Source organism: Prionailurus viverrinus, chromosome A1, assembly GCF_022837055.1.
Source record: "Prionailurus viverrinus isolate Anna chromosome A1, UM_Priviv_1.0, whole genome shotgun sequence".
In the NCBI taxonomy this organism is placed as follows: domain Eukaryota; kingdom Metazoa; phylum Chordata; class Mammalia; order Carnivora; family Felidae; genus Prionailurus; species Prionailurus viverrinus.
Window position 1 is genome coordinate 220009993 of NC_062561.1, and position 8474 is coordinate 220018466.

At 35.6% G+C, this 8474-nt stretch overlaps 1 pseudogene; it reads left to right on the forward strand.

The window, feature by feature from the left end:
• The first annotated feature begins 5475 nt into the window (after positions 1 to 5475).
• Positions 5476 to 7136, forward strand: LOC125176805 (AP-5 complex subunit mu-1-like; annotated as a pseudogene).
• The last annotated feature ends 1338 nt before the right edge of the window (positions 7137 to 8474 follow it).

The following is an 8474-nucleotide window of genomic DNA, read 5'->3' on the forward strand; positions in this document are numbered from 1 at the left end:
GATGAAAAACCTAAGCAGAGTGTTTAAATACCTTTATAGAGTCACATATTTGTACCAGAGAAGAGCTAAGATCCAAACATAGTTTTTCTGCTCCAACCACTATTCTATAACCCTTCCCTAAAAATAATTTGCTTTAATAGGAAAAATAAATAAATGAATAGAAGAAATATTTCTAAATTTTAAAACACTGTGGCAAAACTATGTTTCATTATTGTTAAAATAAGTATCCTTAAGTATGTTATGTGATATTTACACACATCAAAAAATTGAAATGTGAACTTCATCCATACATGCATTTGATAATTTTGTTTTATTTTCTCTTCTGATTTTGCATGTAAGGGTTAAGAAGTAAACAAGCATGACTTAAAGAGAATTTGTTCAGTATATGCAGAGAATGATCATTTGCCTACTCATGAAAAGGAGTAAAATATTGGGGCAACTGGGTGGCTCAGTCAGTTGAGCTGATTCATGATTTTGGCTCAGGTCATGATCTCATGGTTCATGAGATGGAGCTCTTGGTTGGTCTCTGGGCTGAGCGTGTAGCCTACTTGGGATTCTCTCTCTCTCTCTCTCTCTCCTCTGCCCCTCCCCTGTTCAAGGTCTCTCTCTCTCCCTCAAATATAAACAAATAAACATTTAAACAAATTTGAAAACGAGTAATATAAGGTGTCTTGGTTTAATAGCTCTCCAGCCACTCTTAACTTGCTTCCAGTTGACACAGTCCTTGCTTGCTGACCTAAGGCCCTTGATCTGTAACAAAACTAATTTACTTTCTTTGAGATTTGCAGACCACCGGCCTTGGGGAATGAAGTACTACACCTTTCCCAGGCCAAAAAGGTCAGCAAGCCTTTTGAAGCCACCTTGGATTTCTAATTAGTCCAGCAATTTTTGAGCAAAATGTTTCTCTTTTTTAAGGTCACACAAATGACTTGACTGACCTCCATTTGCAAATCTATAGATTTTGCCCTTTTTTGCAGAAAGAATAGAGTACTCTTGCACAATTCCTTGGTACTAAGGAACCAGATCTGTTTGCACAACGTTGGCGCACTGAGATAACTCTGTAGTTGGCATCATTGAACCTGCATATAACCAAGAAATGTCACATACCACTGCACTCCCTTAACTGATTTAACCCCTTTAAAAATGTCTGGGCCAGGCAAAAACCTTGGATTTGGCTTTTGGACAAGAGTCCACCTTTTCCTCAGGTTGCCAACCTTCTGAGTAGAGTTCAAATTCCTTTCCAACCAAATATTCACTCTTGAGTATTGGCCTTTTGAGTGACAGAAGCCAAACTTGGGTTTCGGTAACATTGGTGGATCTGGGCAGCTATAACAGAATACTATAGACTTGGTGGCTTATAAAAAAGAGTAATTTATTTTTAGAAGTCTAGAAGTCCAAGATCATTTTTTAGGGCATGATGTCTAAATTAAATATTGTCCTAAGAAAAGCAGTATGTTATTGAATTATACCATTTAAAGTACTAACATTTATAAGCAAATGATAATTTTAGCTGTTCCATGTAATAGTTATGTTTTATCCTGTTCACTAAATGTACTTAGCTTTCTGATGGCTTGGAGAATTCATGGTAACAGTAGGAATATAAAGTTGACAATTCATGAGACAGTTCTGTGATATTAATGATTTCTTTAAGATTTGATTTTTGATCAGTAAGATAATGGAGGAATTTGTTAATGTAAGGAATAACCATCAGCTGAGTTCTGCTTCAATGTACCATTCTTCAGTGTACCATCCTTGTTGGCTACCAGTGGGTACCCAAGCCAAGGGATATATAAATTTAGCGTTGATCAAACTTTGTGACACCTGGTAGGCACATTGCTTGGTTCTAGTGTAATAGATTTTAAAATGTTGATGTTTGTTATTGATCTCACACACGTTTGTATAGACTTTAGTGTGTGCCCAATCATTTAATGAATATCTTAGATAGGAACACATCTACCTTCAAATTGATTTTTATCCAGAAGCCTCCAAGAATTTTTATTTTAATATAATCCTACTCTGAATTTATATTTTTTATCTTCATATCCTTATGTAATGATTATTGCATAATGAAAGTGACATAAAGCTAATGCTTAGGTTTGGATTGTGCTTTTTCATAATAGCATAATGGTACGATAATCAGATGATATGGAAACTCTGCCAAATGTTATTCTTAAATATTTTTATAGAAAAATTAATGCAAGTTACAAATGAGACAAGTGGCTATCAATGTATTTATCTCCATTTATGGCAGAAAATGGTCTCAAATTTGTTGACATTTCAGTATCTCAGATTCCAAGTGATTCTGGAAGCTCAAAACCAAAACAGTGCATTATTTACATTCATAATTTGCCTGCTTTTGAGGAAAATGACATCTGTGCAATTTTTTCCTTCCAAAACACATTAATTTCCACATAGGCTGAATTTAGAGCTGAGAAAGCTAATGCAGAATACCATTCCTATCCTGTCATGTATAAATAACATTACAAAATATAAATTTATTTTCTAGTAGACATACTCTTTGCATAATAGCACAGATCAATATTTCATATATAATTTTTTAATTTCATAATCAAAGTACTTCAAATATTTTTTATAATTTTTAATGAAAACTAATGCTCTTTATTTGAGGGGGGTTGGTGTCCAATTCTTTGAGTTTAACATATGCAGACATTCATGTGTCTTTATGTTTTCAATTCTCCCCTTATATTCTTAATACCTGTATTCTTTTTACTCTCATTCCTGCAGCTGAAACATGAACTACATTCCTGTGCTTTCCTAAAATAATCACGTAATGAGAAGTGTTTCTCTTTTTTTCTCCCTGTCTTTATATGATTGCTTCATACATAAACAATACATCTTTTATGCCACAAAGTGATTCTGAGCATCCTAGAGTGCAGGGTGCTGCATTTCAAAGCTTCTCAAAATGACAAGGGAGATGCAAGTAGACTGGGAAGAGTACTCCTCATATTATGGTATGTCATCTAGTGAAGAAAGGTTTCTAGACTTGGTTAATTTATCAGTTGCATATTTTCATACTCACTATTTTACATGTGAAAATGAATAAAAATTCTTATGTCCAGATACTTCAAAATGGTGAAAAGTAGACTGTTAATTTGGGTCTTAAAGGATAAAAATCAAAAGATAAAGGTGGTTTTAGAACCCTAGTTCTGAGAATTTCAGATTATTTACTTTCTATAAATTTACCTCAATTTCAAAGTGGATTAAGTTTATGTCTTCTCTGAGACTTTTAATTGTTGTGTCCTCATTTGCAATTGTGTGCATTGTTCCTGAGAGATAAAGGGTCAGTTTGGAACTCAAAGGGTCACGTGCCCAAACTAGAAGAGCACATTTCCTGCTCATGGTTTATCTCTCTGACAGTGCTTTCCTCCTTTTCACTCCCTCCTCATCTGCCAACAGAACCATACTGATTTCTGAAAGCTTTCTATATCGACTCTGCTTTCCTTCTAATTCAAGTGATGCAGTTTGCATTCTTCTAGAGCAGATAGTGTAATGCAGTGAAAACTGCAAAAGGTATATTGAAGAATAACACATTTTAAAGACAAAAGGGCAAGTAAGTAGAACTGTGCAGGGCAAATAATCAGACTCTGATTCCAACATGAGAACATCTGAGCCAGTCCAAATGAGAGCAAATACTACCTGTTAAAGAAATCCCTTTGTTGGGCAGAAATGACTGAATCCTTTTCTACCTTCTTGGTCAGCCATTAGCTGGGTGCCTACTTTCTAAGAGCATAGCTGCTGCTCTAAAACATAGGTGTACGCTGAAAGTCCTAAGCACTGGAGATTTTAACACATTGAAGTTGGACATTGCAGTACTTCTAGGATGAGATAGTCTAAGTGGTGTTTCTGCTTTTCCAAGTCTGACACAGCAAGCCAAAAAATAAATAAAATAAAATAAAATAAAATAAAATAAAATAAAATAAAATAAGGTCTAACAAATTTCTTTACCTCACATTAATAACCTTATAAACCAATATATTTCTAAGTCTATCTATAATTAGAGCTGATAATTCAGAGTATATTATTAAAGTAAAACATAGATAAAGAATTATCTATGTCCATATTACCCAAAGGATTGAATCCATGGATTCAATGTAATCTCTACCAAAATACCAACAGCACTTTTCACAAAACTAGAACAAATGATACTAAAACTTATATGAAGCCACAGAAGATCCCAAATAGCCAAAGCACTCTTGAGAAAGAACAAAGCTAAAGGTATCACAATTCCAGATTCAAGATATACTACAAAACTGTATAATCAAAACACTATGGTACTGGCACAAAAGTAGACACAGCTCAATAGAACAGAGTAGGGAATCCAGAAATAAATGCACATTTATAAGGTCAATATATTCACGTCAAGAAAGGCAAGGATACACAATGGGGAAAACACAGGTCTCTTCAATAAATGGTGCTGGAGGGCGCCTGGATGGCTAAGTCGGTTGAGCGTTCAACTCTTGATTTTGGCTACGGTCATGATCTCAGGGTTGCGGGATTGAGCCCCACATTGGGCTCTGCACTGAATGTTGGGGCCTGCTTAGAATTCTCTCTCTCTCTCTTTCCCTCTGCCCCTTTCTCATGTTCACACACACTGTCTCTCAAATAATAATAAAAAAAATGGTGCTTGAAAAACTGAAGAGCTATATGCAAAAGAATGAAACTGGACCATATTCTAATACCATACACAAAAATAAACTCAAAATGGTACAAGACCTAAATACGAGACCTGAAACAATAAAAATATTAGAAAAGAATACAGACAGAAATTTCTCAGATAAAAATAGCAATATTTTTCTAGATATGTCCTTTGGGTGAAGGGAAATCAAAGCAAAAATAAACTATTAGGATTACATGAAAATAATAAGCCTTTGCTCTGTGAAGGAAACCACCAACAATACAAACAAGCAACCTACTGAATGGGAGAAGATACTTGCAAATGATATATCTGGTAAGGTATTAATATCCAAAATATATAAAAAACTTATAGAACTCAACATCATAAAAACAAACAATCCAATTAAAAAAGTTAAGTGTGGACATGGAGGTGCATGATGATTGGCTACCAGGAGGAACTGGAGGGAAGCCAGCAGCAGGCAAACTGCAGAGAGGCTTCTAGCTCCTGTGAGTGAGGAACCATTATCCTTATGGGCCACCATCCAGGAAGTAGACTGTAAAGGAAGAAACTACTGGGGTTGCTTGGGAGGAACCGAGATTCTAGATAAGGATTCACTGAACTTTTGTGGCATGTGTTGACAAGAGGGTTTCAGAGGTTTTAGTCACTTAACCTGACATAGCTAATGTCTCTGCTGAGCCAGACTGTTTGTGGTGGGGAAGAAAGTGGCCCAGATTGAGCGAACCTCAGGTCTTCTGAAAATAGTCCATCTGAAAAGGCCAGTCTCTGTGCCCTTTTTCCATGGCGACCTCTAGGATGAGCTGATGCTATAGTGGCTTATCATGGCCCAGTGGACAATGTGGCTTATAAGTCATGAACTGATAATTTGGCTTTGCAGCACCCTGAGATTCTCTGTATGGTATCCAACTGCTGGAAAATGAGCCAAAGTCCTCACTGGAGCACATTATATGCCTATTCTGAAGATGGTAACCTTTCTTAAAGCACTACTCTTCGAACTTACATTATTGAACGATAAGGACTTCATAGAGACTTATGATAGCTGTTCACACATTATAAAACATCTGTCTAGGGTCTCCTAGTAGGAGGTGGAGAACTTTTGCAAGTTGCTGCTTTTCTGAAGAATAACATGACATATGCTTTGGTCCACTAGTCGGACAAACTTTATCCCCTCAAAATTATTATAATTTCACAAGATTTGAACTTATTTTGGGGGCAAAGGATTTTCTTTACATGGGTCAAAAAAAGGACACAGAGCTAAATACAGAATTGAACCAACTGCTGGATTTACTTCTATAAGCTTGTCCATTTGGAATTTAGTTATATGCCAACTTAAAGAATTCATTGGATAGTATTTATTTTGCTTCTGTGACACATCCACAAAAACATCCATCCTGGAAAGTTGGAACATACAAAGGAAAACCTGAAGTTTCTATCACTGAAAAGGTAAAATCCATGCATTATGATAAACAAGATATAGCAGATACAAGGCAAGTCGTTGGAACTATCACTTGTAAGTGTCATTTAGAAGGAATCATGCAAGGGACTCCTGGGTAACCCAGTGAAGTGACAGATTGGCTCAGGTCACAATCTCACAGTCAGCTGTGGAATCAAGCTCCATGTTGGGCTCTGCTCTGACAGTGTGGAGCCTGCTTGGGATTCTCTCTCTCCCTCTCTCTCTGCTCCTCCCCTGTTTTCAGGCACACATGCTCTTTCTCAAAATAAAAACACAAACGTTAAAATTTTTTAGAAGAAATCATGCCAAATGTTACCATCAGCTTGGGTCTTTCCACCAATGGATCTCCACTTCAGATTATTCTAGTTCATCCTTGTGTGACTTCTCTGGACTCTGCCATTCTTCTACTAGCATTGATGCAATGGATGATTCTGTACTTAGTGGACCTTACAAATTTCCATTCACTCCTCTTTTAGAGTCATTCAGCTTATGCTACTATACTCACAGGTCCCTGACCCACCAGTTTTGGGTTTTTATCAAATGAAATAGGAAGAAGTATAAGTAAAAATAGCAATTAATTTTAAAACTCCATGAAAGTGTGAAAAATAATTTTGAATTCTATACAGCTCCTATACCTTATCATAATAGAATTCCAATCACACATGTGAAATGCAAAGTTGGTTTTGGCCAGCTTGAAGTGTTTTGAAAGAAAAGCTTATTGATGTGGATTATTGAACACAAGTTCCCCAAATCAATGGAAATTAGTGTTTCTGGAACTGTAACTTTGGGAGCCAAGAATCATGAGAAGCAGCCATTTGACCATATTTGCATTGAAGGCACAGCATATTTAAAGCTTCATTTCACAATCTTAGATTACACATTCACTGGTTGTTATGTGGATAAGAATTCAGTTTAAGTTTGTGCATCAGTAAAACCAAAAGTAAGTACATACCAGAAACTAACTTCTTCAATGACATCTGGAATTCTGAAACTTCTGCTCTAGTCACATATGGATCATTACTACTATAATTATCTTATATTTAAATAGGATTTATATAACGGTAACATAGCTTAAAATAATAATAGTCTTTTATTTTTAATGTATATGCATATAATCCTTGAGTAAAAAACATCATATGAATGATTTAATTATAATAACACTTAAGTTTAATGTTTTTAGTCTGACATAGTTTGAAAGAACATTTTAAAGACTAATGTCTATTTTGCTACTCTTTGATTTTACTCAAATATGATCCACTGCACAAAACAGGAGCTATTCATTTTAGGCTTATCTTAGACTAGTCCTGGATCACCCTTCCCTTCCCTATGGTAGATGTAGCTAATCAGTCACAGCCTTCTTTCTCTACTGAGTCTTCCTGGATATGGGCTCAGGCTCCTTATCATTGCAGAACTGAAGGCAGTCACTCCTGATGGATTGTAGATGATGCGCAAGATAAACTCTTTGCTCTTTCAAACCTGAGTAGTAAGCTCCTAGCACAATGTGTTGTTACAGATTACCAGATACCATATCAGAAACCACTGTAAATCTCTTGAAAAAAAAGTCAATTAAAATGAAGGAATATTGTTTAAACAGGAACATGTTCTTAATCAAAATTATCTTCTTGACTAATAAAGAATTGCATAATTCAAAAAAAATTAAAAATAAATAAAAATAAAATAAGGACAGAGGACTTGAACAGACTTTGATTTTTCAAAAAAGACCTACAGATGGCCAACATACCATGAAAAGTATACCATTCCTGATTTGCATCAGGAAATGCAAATCAAAACCAAAAAGATTTATCACCTTATACCTATCAGAATGCCTAAAACCAAAAAGATTAATAATAAATAATAACAGTTGGAACGGATGTGGAGTAAAAGGCACACTTATGCACTCTTGGTGGAAATGCAAATTGATGCAGCTGCTGTGGAAGACAATATAGAGATTCCTCAATAATTCAAGTAATTCTATTGCTGTGTATTTATCCAAAGAAAATGAAAACACTTATTTGAAAAGATATATTCACACTTATGTTTATTGCATCATTATTTACAATAGCTAAGGTATGGAAGTAACCCACGTGTCCATAGATAGATAAATGGTAAAGGAGATGTGGTGTGTATATATATATATATATATATATATATATATATATATATATATAAATTTTTTAATGTTTATTTATTTTTGAGAAGGGGGGAAGGGAGGAGCAGAGAGAGGGAGACACAGAGTCTGAAATAGACCCCAGGCTCTGAACCATCAGCCCAGAGCCCTATGTAGGGCTTGAACTCACAACCTGCGAGATCATGATCCCAGCCGGTTAGACACTCAATGGGCTGAGCCACCCACGTGCCCCTATCTTT